The 16,951-nt window shown below is 42.5% G+C and overlaps 1 long non-coding RNA gene across 1 annotated transcript; it reads left to right on the forward strand.

Moving 5' to 3' along the window:
* The first annotated feature begins 13,911 nt into the window (after positions 1–13,911).
* LOC116219140 lies at positions 13,912–15,532 on the forward strand. The gene is made up of 2 exons (XR_004163090.1): positions 13,912–13,945; positions 15,493–15,532. It is a non-coding gene; the product is annotated as an uncharacterized LOC116219140 (long non-coding RNA).
* Positions 15,533–16,951: the final 1,419 nt, after the last annotated feature.

Consider the following 16,951-nt stretch of genomic DNA (forward strand, 5'->3'; position numbering starts at 1 on the left):
TTGTGTGTGTGTGTGTGTCTTTGTGTGTGTGTGTGTGTGTGTGTGTGTGTGTGTGTGTGTGTGTGTGTGTGAGAGAGAGAATGGAAAGATAAGTATAATGAAAAAGAAAAAGGGTGGTTGGTCAGATAAGTTAATAAGAAATGAGAGGCCCTTAAGCATGAAACTGTTTTCTGCTGCGTTCTGCTGCCTTCCATGATATGAAGCCTAATGACCAACTCCAGTTAGAGTACCAGTGTTCTGCTGCCTTCCATGATATGAAGCCTAATGACCAAGTCAACAGGGGTAGTCGGCCGTTAAGAGATTCCCAATACAGCACAGTGTGTCTCTCCTCAAATAGCTGACATCAGGAGTAAGGCAGTAACTGAGGGGGAGGAGGGGAACTCTTCCCTTGGTGAGTCATTGATGGGCTCATCTACATCCTAGAGTTACATCCCCAGTGGCAGATATGATTTAGTTAATTTATTTCAGCTTTGACAGCCCAGCCCCTTCAATTCAGTGCATCAAAGTCAGCACTCAAGTCAAATGCACATAAACTCACACACACATAAACACGAATCACCCCCCAACACACACCATGCTAAAATCTCTTTGATCAAATGGAAAGACATGTGGCATAAACTATATCTGAATGTATTCATGGCAAGATGAATCAAATATCTTCAGATATGTTACATGACGACCATCATAGTCTCATTGGATATTCCTGAGTCAGCGTTTATAGAATTCTTGGCCAACAGGGGGCGCTAGGATCATGCCTATTGGATTTGTACCACACATATTGTGCTGCACGGCAAAGCTTCTCTGAAGGCAATAGTTTATGGGCCAAGAATAGTTAGTAGTACATTTCATTTATTAGTTCTTATTCTGACCATTAGCCCAGTTTAATACCTTTTTTGATGTTGTCTGGTAACCCTATATTGTACATGCAATATTACGCCTAATTGTAAAATGGACTATGGTTATTTATGAGAAAAAATCTAGTTAGAGGACAAACAGTCTAAATTCTTACCATTTATTAAATTATCCTTGAGGAAACATACAAAGAAAACCCAAGCAGCTGAGAATGCCTGCAAATCCCAGAGTGTATGAGTGTATGTGTGTATGAGTGTATATGTGTGTGTGAGTGTATGTGTGTGTGTGTGTATGAGTGTATGTGTGTGTGTAAGTGTATGTGTGTGTGTGAGTGTGTGAGAAGGTGACATCCCCCCCTTCTCAAGAGGAGTTGGCCCTGGTGTGGACTCCCCCACCACAATGGTTGGGTCCGGGCTCCCCCACGACATTGGTTGGACCCAGGAGGCCTAATTGGGACAATTTAACCCAAGTGGCTGGACTAGTTAAAGGGTACCTCATGAGAGCACGGGGAGAGAGAACTATGGAGAGGCGAGAAGGTTTGACACTTCATGATGTGAGGTTAAGTGTAAACCTGTGTCTAGCTGTGTGGACACTGTCTCTTTGTGCCTTGTCTTATGCCTCATGCTTTGTTGGTGTGCCTTGCTTATTGTGCTTGTTTTGTTTGCTTTGTTTATTGTACCTAGTTTCGTGCCTAGTTTCTGTGCATAGTTTGGGGCCTAGCTTGGGCCTAGAAGATGCCGGTATTTGGGCCTAAATCGGCCAAGCAGGTGCCCAGGATGCAGGTTACTTGGGTTACTGTGGGTGCTGTTTGTATTTATGAGATGTTTATTTGGTGGGCACACGTGATGGGGTGGATATAGTCCTGCACTGTTTTTCCCCACTTTACCACCCAGTCCAGTCGCCACATCCCAAATAACGTGGGGGTGACCGCCCGATCGCTCACAGAGTGTGTGTGAGTGTATGTGTGGGTTTGAGTATATGTGTGGGTGTGAGTGTATGTGTGTGTGTGAGTGTGTGTGTGTGTGTGTGTGTGAGTGTATGTATGGGTTTGTGTGAGTGTGTGTGAGTGTATGCAGTGGTGTATAAAGTACCCAAAAGCCATACTTGAGTAAAAGTAAAGATACCTTCCTGGAAAATGACTCAAGTAAAAGTAAAAGTAACCTTTTAGAATACTACTTGAGTAAAAGTATTAAAGTATCTGATCTTTACTGTACTTAAGTATCAAAAGTAATTTTCTGATATTGACCAAGGACTGATATTAGAGTTAGATTAGCGGAGGGAGAGAGTTCTTTGCGATCACCAAGATCCATTATTCTTGTATGAGCGCTACCGATTCAGCCGACAAGGAATCATTAATTTACAAGACCTTCTCGAGTCATTTATTGCAAACACCACATTGACTGTACATTTTTGTAGTGTCGGTGATGCGGAGAACAAAGCACTCATAATTATATGAGTGTTATTAGTACACCATAGCACATCATTATTGTAGAAAATGATTACGGTGGACTCATGATAAGAATAGAGAGAAATACAGACAATTTATTTTCACCGCTTCAATTTATTGCATTTGTTATTAATACATTTAGTCATTTAACAGACGCTTTTATTCAAAGCGACTTCCAAGGAAATGTAAAACTACATCGAGGAAGGAGGTGAGGGGATTTGAACTAGCAACCATGTAGATGCAAACCGGTAGATGAAACCTCTGTACCAGCTGACACTTGGCATCAGGTATTCATACATAGATATCACCCTATAAACATCCCAACACACCTTGCTCTCACAGCGGTGGTGGTGTTGAATTTTGCCATGATTATGGTCTTGTATTCTTCATAAGCGTTCATGTTCATCTCCTACTCGCCAGCGGAGAAAAAAAGAGCCCTTTTCTTTGAGTTTAGAACCATTATACCGTTAGAAAATCATGGTTTTGGTGATCGACCTTTCCTGCCTTTTGAAGTAGGACGTGCACGCGCAAATGCCATGATAACTTTAGCCTGCTTGAAATTAACCACATGATTAGGATGCGGGTCAGCCGTTAACGAACCGATATTTGCTGTTCTCAATCAGCTCGCTAATCTTAACGGGCTATGAGGCCAATTGATTAACTTAGCTTCAATCCTACGACGAACGTACCCCAGGTCTCGCGGTTTTCGCATTATTCCAGTCTAGTTGCCAGGCAGATTTCGTGGGGCACATCTGAAAGTGCCCCACCGCTCAATGTTAACTTTGGCCTGTGTGGTTCACGCTCATTGGTGGTTCCATGGTAACGGTCAATAACGCATTAACGTGCGCTAGGACCACTGATTCGCCAAACCTGCTTGCAGTTCTACCACAGTCCCCGATGTTGGTTTCGTCACTCTCATGATTTTTTTTTTTCTAAAGATGATTTGATTTTGTAACGAGTAATGAAGGTTTCAGGGGAAATGTATCGGAGTAAAAGTATCCGTTTTCTTTGCAAAATGTAGCGAAGTAAAAGTAAAAGTAAACAGAAATATAAGTAGTAAAGTAAAGTACAGATATCCAAAAAAACGACTTAAGTACAGTAACGAAGTATTTCTACTTCGTTACTATACAACACTGAGTGTATGTGTGTAAGTGTATGTGTGTGTGAGTGTATGTGTGTGTAAGTGTATGTGTGTGTGAGTGTATGTGTATGTGTGTGTGAGTGTATGTGTGTGTATGAGTGGGTTTAGAGTGAAGGGGGGTGGGGTGGGGTAAGGGGGCACAATGAGACCCACCACACACTGTCACAGGACAGGGAGAGGACACACACACACATACACACTCACATTCACTCAAACACACACACACACACACACACATTCACTCAAACACACTCACATACAAACATGCACACTATGTAGACATAAGATGCTTTGTTCCATAACAGAGAGAAGAGAAAGTCACACTTAAAGCCAGAGAGAGAGAGAGAGAGAGAGGGAGAGAAGGGTAAGAAAGAAAAGAGAACAATAGACGTAGAACAAAAGAGAAAGGAATTCAGCAATGACTTTAACCAATTTGAGGTCAATGGTCTCTGTCCCACCTTGGTCAAAAGGCCCTTCAGAACGTCAGTGTGTGTGTGTGTGTGTGTGTGTGTGTCTGTGTGAGAGTTCTATGTGTGTATCTGTATGGATGTAGGGTGTAGCATACACCTCTATGGTTGTGTGTGTAAGTGAGTAAGCGAGTGTGTGTGTGTGTGTGTGAGTGAGTGTGTGCCTACCCTTTCGGGGCCGTATGCACCTCCACTCATGTGTGAACATGTTAATATGTGTGTGTGTGTGTGCGTGTGTGTGTGTGTGTGTTTGTGTGTGTGTGTGTGTGTGTGTGTGTGTGCGTGTGTAAGTTAGTGAGTGTGTGTGTTTGTCTGTGTGAGAGTTCTATGTGTGTATCTCTAGGGATGTAGGGTGTAGCATACACCTCTATGGTTGTGTGTGTAAGTGAGTAAGCGAGTGTGTGTGTGTCTGTGTGAGAGTTCTATGTGTGTGTCTCTATGGATGTAGGGTGTAGCATACACCTCTATGGTTGTGTGTGTAAGTGAGTAAGCGAGTGTGTGTGTGTGCCTACCCTTTCGGGGCCGTATGCACCTCCACTCATATGTGTGAACATGTTAATATGTGTGTGCGTGAGCATGCGCGTGTCTGTGTGTGTGTGTGTGTGTGTGTGTGTGTGTGTGTGTGTGCATGCAGTTGTGAGCGTGAGTTTGTAAGGCAGCATGCTCAGCTTCGCACACTGACAGATAGACAGATAGGGCTGCAGTAGAGAGAAGGGGTGTGGTCAGACAGACAGAAGACGGGAGAGGTTGATACACAGAGGTCTGCGCTTGTCTGACAGGCTATGCGTTCTTCTTCCACTGGGTCGTCCCTTGGAGATCAGTCATCAAAGTCTCAATGTCCCAGTGTGGAAAGGGGGGTTGTGGGAAATGTAGTTGCAAGAGTAAAGAGTAGTTTAAATAATTTTGTTGCTGTTACTATTGCCTTCTGAATTAGGCATTCATTAATGAGTTGAATGGATCTGTCTAAGTCTAAGTATTAGTAAGGGACATCTTGTAGAGGCTAGTATAACAGTCAGAATGTCGGTGCGTCTTAATTTTTGTAACCTTTTGTGTAACTGTTTTTTACTTAATTTTTAACTATTGTATGGAGCACTGTCAGGAATTACGCAGGGAAGGACACAATCGCAGACCAGATGCAAAGAGTTCAGGGTTTCATTTCAAAAAGGGTAAAACAAAAGTAAAAACACAGAACACCCAAACTTAGGAATCCAAAAACAGGCCGAACAAAAAAATAAAAAAAACATGGAAGCAAGGTGTACAATTGTATGATGTGAACTAGCTCTGTTAGACCAGACAGCAACGACAGCGTGTATTCTTCAGCAGCACACGTACTTTATTAACTATATCCAGCCTCGTACCTCAGTCATTACTCAATGGTCAAGCGCACCCTAGTGGCCTGACATTCCACTACATCCCCCCCTTTTAGTCATTAACCATATTACTGTTAAAACTTCATTTAACTCTCAATAACCTGGCCACAGAACAAACCAAACATTTAGCATAGTGCATTTCCATCAAACATGAACAACATGTGTATAACATTCTTTAGTGTTTTTCTTTTCCTAAACTTGAAGGAAAGGGTAGACTACCAAAACCTTCCGACTCTGCTACAGGGGTTTATTCTGCCCTTTTTCACAGCAGGCCTACTAAGCTACAATGTTGTGTGTGTGTTACCAGTCCAGTCTTTCAGGTGGGCGGGAGACTCTCCCGTATCTGGTCACAGTCACATTAGAGTCGGGCTGGTCTTCCTGCGGCTGGCCAGGTTCTGGAAGAACAGTCAGCTGAGCCCGGTCTGTTCCAGTGGTCTTTGCCGTCCTGATCCATACCCTCTGGCCTGGTTCAAGTATCGGCAACTCTTTTGCTCTGTGTCTTGCTCCATACGCTTCCTTTTGATTCTCTTTCAGCTTTGTGTCTTTTCTTCTGAAAACTTGGAGATCTGGCCACTTTGGCTTGAGAGTTTGTGGCGGGACTGGAACTGTAGATTTCAATTTTCGTCCCATCAGAAGTTCTGCAGGTGAGACTCCGTGAGCTAATGGGGTTGTTCTGTAGGCTAATAGAGCTTTCTGATGATCTTGATTCTTACTCAGTATCTGCTTCACGGTTCTGACCGCTCTCTCCGCCTCCCCGTTGCTCTGCGGGTATCTGGGGCTACTAGTGACATGTTCAAAATCATATTCTTGGGCAAATGCTAAGAACTCAGATGAGGCGAACTGCGGCCCATTGTCTGTCATTAATACCTCAGGGATGCCAAATCTGGCGAAGATGACTTTCAGTCTCTCCACTGTGGTTGCAGTTGTGAGGGTCGGCAGATTGGCTACTTCAATGTACCTGGAGAAATAGTCAATCACTACCAGGTAGTGTCCTTTCCCCCACTGAAAGATGTCTGCAGCTAACCTCTGCCATGGTCTAGCTGGTAACGGTGTTGTGATCAGTGGCTCTGTGTGGTAAGCAGAGTATTGGCAGCATACCTCGCATCTTTCCACCAGCTCTCTGATGTCTCTTGATAACCCTGGCCACCACATGGATTGCTGTGCTCTGGCAAAGCATTTTGTCATACCCTGATGGCCATGGTGTATTCTCTCGAGCATCTCTCTGCGCATCGGCGCTGGGATGAGGATTCGTTCTCCCTTCAGGAGGATCCCATCAGCCACATGTATGTCTGCTCTGTATGGCCAATACGGTAGCAGAAGCTCAGGAACTGCTTTCCTCTGCACTGGCCACCCTCTGTCTGTGTATGCTCTGAGTTGTGTCATTGTACCATCTCTGTTCTGTAAGTTTTTGATCTGTTCCAATTTAGTTTTTGTTGCAGGTATATGTTCCATGACGTGGTCAATGTAGACTTGGCACTCTCTTTCCAGGTTGTCACATTCTGTGCTGTTTTCAGGTCCAAGGGGTGCTCGTGACAACGCGTCAGCTAGCACCAGCTGTTTTCCTGGCACATGAATGATCTTGTATGTGAATCTCATCATTCTCAATCTGAATCTGAGAATACGTGGAGGTAAATCATCCAGCGGACGGGTGCCTAGCAATGAGATGAGAGGCTTGTGGTCTGTACGTACGGTAAAGTCTAATCCCAGGAGGTAGGCACTCAGTCGCTCACACGCCCAGGTCAGAGCAAGGGCCTCCTTCTCAATTTGTGCATATCGAGCTTCTGTAAGAGTTAGACTTCTGGATATGTACACCACTGGTCTGAATTCTCCATCTGACTGTCTCTGCATTAACACTCCTCCCAGGCCATAAGACGATGCATCGGCTGAGACAAGTGTTTCTCGCTTTGAACTGTATTGAGCTAAGACAGTTGGTGAACTCAGCTCTTCCTTTACTGCCTCAAAAGCAGTCTTTTGTTGAATGTCCCACGTCCATGTGCAGTCATTCTTAAGCAAGTCTCTTAGGGGTTTTGTGAGAGTGGGCAGATGAGGTGAAAACTTGCCGACATAATTCACCATACCCATGAAGCGCCTCACGCCTTCAATGTTTTGTGGTTCGGGCATGTTCAGAATTGCTTTAATTTTGTCTGGATCAGCCTCTATCCCCTGAGCACTGATTTTATGTCCCAGGAATTTCACTTGTTTCACCCCAAACTTACATTTTTCATTCAGGGTCATCCCCGCGCTCTCAAACTTCCTGAGGACCTCACACAGCCTGTTGTCATGCTCAGTTTCATCCTTGCCGAACACTAATATGTCATCGGCATGGCACAGTGTTCCTGGTGTGCCGGCAATGATCTGGGACATTCTCAGCTGGAAATGTTCCGGAGCTGAAGAGATTCCGAATGGGAGTCTCCTGAAACAATACCTCCCAAAAGGAGTGATGAATGTTGTTAAGGGCTCAGAGTCTTTGTGCAAGGGTATTTGCCAAAATCCTGAAGTGGCATCCAATTTTGAGAAAACTATGGCTCCATCTACCTTTGCTAGAGTTTCATCCACAGCTGGCAGTATGTGTCTCTCGCGACGCACACTTTCATTGAGCCTCGTTAGATCTACACAGATCCTGATGTTTCCGTTAGGCTTCGGGACAACCACTATCCCCGCACACCACTCGGTCGGCTCTTGGATTTTTCGGATGACGCCCATAGTTTCCATTCTATGGAGCTCTGACTTCACTTTATCCATGAGAGGTAATGCTACACGTCTAGGAGCTGATAGGGCATATGGCATTGCACCGTCGGCTAACTCAATCTTATAGCTACCTTGTAGCTTCCCTAAGCCTAAGAAAACCTTTGGGAACATGGTCTTAAATTTGTTTCCCATGGCTTGGACTGCTGCCACCTGCTGGAGCAGCGGTAGACTCTGAATAGCAGGGAGACCTAGCAGTGGCATCACTAGATCCTGGACTACAAATATTTCCTGCTCTGTTTTCTGTTTGCCCTTTTTAAGACATGCATTAAATGTGCCCAGTACCGTCAATGGTTGGTTATTGGGGCCACATATCAATCGCTGTGCTTTTTGCAGTTCACCATCTCTGCCTCTTGAGTACACTGATTCTGGTATGGCGGTGACTGCCGCTCCTGTATCTAACTTGAAATTAACAAGTACTCCATTCATTTGAATGTCCTGTTTCCATATGTCTTGTTTCTGACACTGAATCGTTCCCATGAACGCATCTTCTCCCGTTTCCTGACATTCTTCAATAGCCTCCACTCGCTGTCCTGATCGACACACCACCGCAAAATGGCCTTTCCTATTGCATCTTCTACAGTCTGCCTCTCTAGCTGGACATTGTTTCCATGAGTGCTGAGGGCTTTTCCCGCATCTTTTACAATTTTCTGTGTGATTTCTCTGTGTTGGCGCTGACATCTGAAATTTCCCTGGTTTTCGTGTAGACATTGCATCCACATTTGCTTCCTTAATTTCAGTTTTTTGTCTAATCAGAGGCTGTTGTTTCTTTACTTCTTCATTTTGTCTGACTTGTGTTTTTGTTTTAGCCAATGTGAGATTAGGATCTAATTGCAACTTCTCTGACAGTTTGGCATCTCTGATTCCAACTACGATCCTATCTCTTATCATTTCTTCCCGCAGAACGCCATATTGACAATGCTCCGCGAGCTTGTGAACATCAGTGATAAAACTTTCTGCTGTTTCACCTGGCTGTTGATATCTGGTATTAAATTTGGCTCTCTCATAAATGACATTGTGTTTGCCAATGAAATACTCACTCAGGGCTTTGCACACATCTTCATATTTCTTTCTCTGAGCGTCACTCAATGTCAGCGTGTACAAAACGTCGTCACTCTTCTCCCCCATAATGTATAGTAGCGAGTTGACCTGGTACTCCTCAGTCTTTTCTGCTAGTCCAGAAGCTATCCTAAATCGCTCGAAGCGCCGTAGCCATTGCGTCCAACTGTTTGGCTCATCAAAATTGAAGCTTGCCGGGGGCGGTATAGAAAATATCTGGTCCATTCTGACCTATGAATCTGACGATATCCCTCTCCTTTTCTTATGAGGACAAGTCAACGAGCTAGCAGCTAGTTCTCTTGCTTAGCAACTTGCTAAATCACCACTGCAGGCAAATTCTAACGTCTTCTTGACAGTTCCAATTGCACTTTCGTTTTACTCACATTATCATCACCATCTTCTGACACCATGTACAATTGTATGATGTGAACTAGCTCTGTTAGACCAGACAGCAACGACAGCGTGTATTCTTCAGCAGCACACGTACTTTATTCTCTATATCCAGCCTCGTACCTCAGTCATTACTCAATGGTCAAGCGCACCCTAGTGGCCTGACATTCCACTACACAAGGCAGAGAAGGAATACGGGCAAGAATACAGATAACCAGGACACAGAATCTCTCACCATACTTAGACTTGCAAACCCACGAGAAACACAAGACAGACTGAATTAAATACCAAAGGGGGAAACAGATAATAGGACACAGGTGAACTGAACAAGGGGAATTAACAAGACGAAGGAAAAACCAATCAGGCAAACGAACAGGGTGCTTAACAAAGCAGGTGTGGTAGCAGGTGTGGTAGCAGGTGTTACGTCCCTGAACATTTTCCATGGCCTATGTATACTGTTGTGTGCCTTTTCCGTGTTTTACAGACAGCCCAGCATAAGGCTTAATTGCTGTTCTATTCCCATTGGGTGCCCGATCAGAGACGGCCCCTTAAAAAGGGCTTGGTGACGTCACCCAAAAAGATCGTTCTGGAAGAGACGCAGTTGTCGTTGTGGCGGCCACCAGGATTGCCGCATGATCTAGGAGCCTCGCCGAGTCCGTGAGACCTACCTGTCTCGGAGTGAGAGTTCGAGAGGGAGGCTCAGGATTCTTGGAGGCTTAGTTCTGGAGGCCTGTTTGTTGCTTTGTTTCTTTGCTACTTTGAGCTTTTTGTTGTTTCTATTTTTGTTGTCTCCCCATTTTTCCACTATTCCATATATTTTTGGTTTAGTTTAAAGATAATAAATTAATGATTATTTTTGTCTTATCCGACGTTGTCTGCCCGTTTTCTTATTCCCACGAACTTGTTTTTGTTTACGTTGCCTGGCCCTAGCAGGGAACGTAACACAGGTGACGGAAAAAAACAAGACATGGCAGAGGGCAGGTGGGGCGGAGCTCAAGATGATAACAAAGAAGCACATGGTGTAAACAAACAAACAGGGGAAAGCACGTAGCGGGAACAAGGAAACACAAAGCAAACACAGAGCACAATCCTGACAGGGCACGTCTAAATCACGTATTTGTGTTTCTCATGTTGATGTCGTTACCATGGCATTTTTGCATGCACACCCGCTTGCTTTGAATCAGGACCAACCAGCTTGCATCAGAAATATCTCCTGCCATTTCCTTGTATAAAATCTCAAGTCAGTGTTAATGATGAACCAATTTTTCAGTTCCTGGTGTTGCATGTCAAGTCAATGCACCTTGAACATCAGGTGGGAGTAGTGAGAGGGGGGTATGTACCAGGTTAACCCTGAGATTAAGAGAGGTTAAGAGTGTGTGTGTGTGTGAGGGGGGGGGGGGGGTATTTGAGTCTGTCTTTTAGGTTCAGTAGCTCAGGGTATGTTGTGAGGTTGATTAGTGAGATAATGGGGAGAGGAGAGTTGGAGCAGGTATGATAGATGTGATGAGGGGGAAAATATGTCAGGTGTTCTGCAGAAGAGATAGTCTTCGTTTGGGGTATGTGAGGAGGAAGATTATCCCAGGATCAGGTGGCAGCCAGCAGGTTCTTCTTCAGGATTTGATGCAGGTTTTGGGGAACATTCCAGAGAAGATGTCAGGAAAGAGAGAGAGAATGTCAACAATAAGAGTCTTTTTTTTTTTACTTTTAACCCACCTTTAGTATATGGATTAAGGAGTGAAATGAGAGAGGGAATTCAATCATGAGATGAATGAAAAAAGATAAGCAAGACAACCAAGCAAAAGTGTGTGTGTAACTTTGATTATTAGGTGCTGAAGCCATGAAGTCTGCATATGCGTAAGGAGAGAGACCTTCTGCAAATGTTTGGGTGAGCTCAGAGGTGATAAGAAGGGTCGAACTGTGCCTGTCCGACCCTGTGTAAAACTGACATCCTTGCATTTCAGAAAGCGCAGTTGGGATGACACAAAAGGACTTTTAGTCGTGCGTAACTATTCTTGCTGACATTAGAAACATTTATGGCGTCAGAATTAGATAAATCTTCAGTATATAAACCCTGTGCGATGTTAGTGAAATTGCTTCACTTTCATCTTTGTGCTGTAAGTGAGCCTGACAATTGTTGCTGAATAAATGTACTGATCTACAACTCCGGAGTCCTGGACTAACAGGTAGGGTGGGGTTAGATGAATGAAAGAGAAGAAGAGACAACAAGAGAGAGGTGGGGTGAAATATAAAAGAAACAAAAAAAACAGAGAAGAGAGGTGGTAAACAACAACAACAGTGCTGGACGGCATGGCAACAAACACACACACACTGAAGGTAGTACTGCACCTGTGATTGGTCCTTATCTGTCTGCCTTCTAACTCTCACAGCTATGCAAGTTGCAGTGATTCCAGCACACAGTTCCATCTAGGAAGACCTATGGCCTGTGTTAGACTTCACACACTCTATGCACACAATGTAAAACCCACAATCCCAACCCTTGACTTGTCTTTCCCTTACATCTTCCCCATTTAAGAAAATGTAACAACGGATTTCGGGAGATTTGTGTGGCCTGTGTTAGTGTCCTTGTCTTTCCCAAGTCACCACCAAGTCACCCTGGAGACAACGCCCTTCATTTAGACTCCAATGCTAACCACAGATGTCAGTGTAGGACAAGGACAATGAAATATTTTGTATCCGTGAAAGGCAAGTTAAGGTCCTCACATTAATAATGGGCTTCTGTGATGAAGACGGCTCTGCAATGTCCTTGCTGCTGTTTTTCTCCATAAAATCTCACCTTGTCATCCTTCTTCCCACTACCGCTATTCACTGAGCAGATGCGATCTATCTTCAATAACCTCTTCTGTTTATGAGAACGGTTAGGTAAGAGAAAACAGCCACGATGGATTTAATAATCAGCCAGCTATAGAGAGAGAAACCTCCACAGGTCTACCTTCATGATACAGACATAAACAGGGGCCCTGTCTGAGGGGCACAAACTGTGGAGCTTGAAGGCTAACAGTGGGAGTAGATTGCACAACTTCATTAGCAGTCAGGTCCACTTTTAATGCGATGTAGAAAACTTTTTATTAGAAGGAGATTTGATTTGATTCAGTAACGGCCTTTTGAAGAACAAGTCCTATGGCTTTCGTGGATAAACAAACAATGAGCTTGGCAGAGGCCAGTTAACATGCGTGGTGGCAGTGTGTGTGTGTGTGTGTGTGTGTGTGTGTGTGTGTGTGTGTGTGTGTGTGTGTGTGTGTGTGTGTGTGTGTGTGTGTGTGTGTGTGTGTGTGTGTGTGTGTGTGTGTGTGTGTGTGTGTGTGGGATAAGGTGAGGCTGAGTCTGACTCTGGACCATGGCATTCTTCAGATTAATGATTTTTGACTTCAAGTTCAAAGAGTAAATCATTTTGTGAAACCATTGCCTTGTAAATTAGACATGAATTTATGAATATTAAAACACTGAGTTGAATGGATCTGTATGAGTCTACCTATAAGTAAGTGAGATCTTATCGAGGCTAGTATAAAGGTCAGAATGTCGACGTGTCTTGTTATGGGGCACCTCAATATCACTTACTTGTATGTGTTTATCATGTTGACGTTCGCATTTTTGCTTGGTTATTTTGTTTAAGACAAGAGGTCATCAGTAAAGTGTTCATTTCATGATGATTTGTTTTCCCCATACTGTGAATGCCTAGTTTCACAGAGCATCAGTAAAGTAAATAAATACTTGACCACAAGTCTGTCACACACACACTTATCAAGAACTGACAGCTTCATATCAACATACACCCACTTGCTTTGAATCAGGACCAACCAGCTTGCATCAGAAATATCTCCTCCCATTTCCTTTCCTATAAAATCTCAACTCAATGTTAATGATGAACCAATTTTTCAGTTCCTGGTGTTGCACATCAGACAAGAGTTTACAGAATCAGACCTTGTGTTTATCGCAGTCTTGGGATTTCGAACAAGGTGAGCTTCAGTAGCTGTAAGATGCAAATGCCTGATCTATACATTTGCCAACAATGTCTTGTACTAAGGGTAAGGTAACTGCTCTTGCAGGTAGCAGAAGGATAAAATAGGTTTTGTAATTGTTTAATGATTACGTCTTCCAATGGGTGGTAGAGGTAACAATGGATGGTGGATTTGCCATGGTGGTTGAAGTCTGTCAACTAGTCAGGTCATTGAGAAGGGGAGATTACTTTCACATATAGCCCAGATAAACAAGTCAATCTGATTTTAATTTCTGATGACTGTGAAATCATTCTCCATTCAGTAATACAGAAAAAGAATAGAGGACGATGTTCCTGTGGATGTTCCTGTTTTAAAAATAATCTAAGGCATTTTTGTGTAAAATATAAAGAGGCATAGTCCATACTTTGTTACACTAATTACCAGTCATTGGTCACTGATACTGATCCCTGATACTTTTCTCCTTCTAGCTGTTCTGCAGACATGGATGTGGTGATCAGGTATGGGTCAATAACCTTTTGATACCTCTAACTATTATACATTGCTAAGAAAGAAAATAATAAAGGACTTTCTAAATGAAATTCTCTTTGCATATAGTAGTTCAAGTTCAAAGTACTTTATTTGTCATTGTCACAAAAACAACGAAACAGTAGAGGCAGCAACAGACAGCTAAAAACTTAGTATAGTATGGACAATGTAAACATAAACAAATGTCTTCCTCTTTTGAAATAATTGATGACATTTATGATTATACAATGTAGAGGCATAGTTTATACTTTGTGACACTAATTAACAGTCATTCGTCTGATCTGTGAGGTATGTCACAACAAGGGTCAATAACTTTTTGATACTTCTAACTATTATACATTGTGTTCAATTCGTCTGCTCAATGCTATCAGACACTTTCCCAAAGTTACTAAAAACAGTTGTCAATAAACCACTTTAAAAAGACAACTCTGGATGCCTGTGTGTTAAACAACAGTTGTTTATTTTTAAATCAAAGTTAAAAACATTTATCTTTTCATGTGCGTATTATTGAGCTCTAAAACCTGCACTCTATTCTTATAACACCAATTACTTATCTTTTAATTATGTACTGTGGACTTCCTTTTAATTATACATATTTTAAACACTTTTATTTGTATTATTATTTTGTAAGTTGCTTTGGATGACAGCACCTTACTGCAATACATATGCTACATGGGTGGCACATGTGAAATAATTCCACTCTTTTATTTCAGAATCTACACTTTGTATTCAGTTTAAAAAATATTATTGTACATGATTTCCCAACTACATCTGACACCAATATTTATTTGCTGGTAATGTTAGGTAATGTTATCTAATATTACTACTAAACGTACTAATATTAGTAAGCTTATAAATTAAGTTTGTCTGATAGCTGGTCAGCTTATTGCCAGTATAACCACCATCTACTAAACTATAAATATATGAAAGAGTGTATGTCTAGCAACAACTACATTATCATGACAGATAAAGTTTTAAAAGGTGAGTTTTTAAACACTTCTTGAATGTCCCTTGACGGTCACTGGAATGGACAGCACTAGATGCACTACTGGCTGTCCTGTAGGCAAGAGGAAGACATTAACATTTAATTATATTGCTACAGGGAGTCAGCAATTGGTAATCAGCAGAGGACTTCAATGTATCCTTATCGTCTGATCAAAGACTGAATGCGCCACATTCTGCATGGTCTCATCACACGTAAGCAGGCCAGCTAGAATAGCAGTGCAATAGTCTAGTCTAGAACAGACCAGGGGATTCACAAGGAGGTGCATATTGATAGAGTCTGGTCTTCCCGGTGAACGGACATGACCTTGGGATAGAAGTCACATGTTGGGGTCAATGTTGAGCCAAGTTGGTGGTTAATACTATGTCTAGTATGTCTCATTTACAGAAGTAATCATGTCAAAAGTTACAACATTATCTGAGATTTGAAGGACAGAAGTATGACAATGGTGCATTGTCTTCATCTGATAAACCATCTACAAATTAAAACTCTAAACTCTAATTCTTACTCTTTAAGACACAAACACCTATGTCACGGTGAAGAACAGTTCACTATGGCAAGACAGATCATAGTGCAGAAAGCTCTGGAGAGACATGGCATTCACGTTCCTAATATGGTGAGTAGCTCTGCAAGAAATTTACATTCATCAATGTTTATATAGATTCTTCAGCGGGGTCTTAAAGTCCTGAGAATATTGTCGTTGGTCATTTTCCCTCTGCATTACCAAGCATTTCTTCTGTCACAATATATATATATTTTAGACCAATCATAATAACGTAATTTAGAAAGAATCACAAAAGATATTGGGCCTAATTCTCGAACGCAGTTAAGAAGAATTTAAGAAGGAATTTCACTTCCGGTGGATTTAGGAACAAATTTGGCATTCGAGAAAGTTTTCTCATATGGGATTTGTTCTGAACTTCAGAAGAATTTTCAGAACGCGAAATATCAGTCGTAAATCGGCCAGAGTTTTCTTAAAGTAACACTATGTAACAATTCTACCTTAAAATAACAGCTTAAAAAAAATTGTCTTGCTACAATTACTTTTAATTTGGAGAATGGCCTCTCCACCATTGCCATCGGGGGTCTGTAGCGAAATGACTGCGGTCTGTAGGATTTCTGGAGCCACCCTGTCCGAGCATGCGCGACTAGGATCGGGTAGCGATTTCGATTCAGAGCTAGCCATCTTTCTGCTGGATTAGTAAGTAGTTTATTTGCTGTCCTGCTTTGTCTTGTCTTGCACTTGCTTGATGTTTGACTGTGTTAGCAAAGTTGTTGACTCGCTAGTTTGTCATAAACGAGGAAAGCAAATTAACAGGTTTCGCCGCTAGGGGGAGCTCCAAGCCTAAAACTCCTTAGTGCTGCTTTAAATGCGATTCCTCAAAAAAACACAAGATGTTCCACGGGGCCGCTACGTGTTAAGGGTGAATTTGTGAGAAATCGTTGGTTATTGCCTTCACATCAACTCTACAGACATCCTCTGATTTAAATAATTATAATAATAATAAATATGAGAATATTTGTATCATTAACATTTACGTTTCACATTTATAGTAATGATTCTACGAAGCATTGTGATGTCCTAAAATAAATAAAAGGACTACACGAACACTGCAAATGTGAGTGAATAAATAAATAAGCACTTAACTCAATCACGTTGATATGGCCATTGTGGAATAGAATGAACACATCTACATCCTGCAACAGTACCTCCACCTCTGCACCTGTGAAGTTAGTTCTGCGTTTACTCGACCGGTGCTCGCTTTCCGCTTTGACATGACTCGCTTTTGAGTTGCTTTCGCGTGGATTCGGTCGATTCCGACTGCACACGTCATTACGGTTGCGTGCCCTTATAAGAAGCTGTCGGGGCATGTATGTATGCAAATTCAGGTGCACGAGAACGCGCGTTCAATGTAAGAAACCTCATTCGGGGTAGCACAGCTGAGAACACTTCGGCTGCGTAAGAAAACATTTT

The sequence above is a fragment of the Clupea harengus genome, chromosome 24, assembly GCF_900700415.2.
Source record: "Clupea harengus chromosome 24, Ch_v2.0.2, whole genome shotgun sequence".
NCBI lineage: Eukaryota > Metazoa > Chordata > Actinopteri > Clupeiformes > Clupeidae > Clupea > Clupea harengus.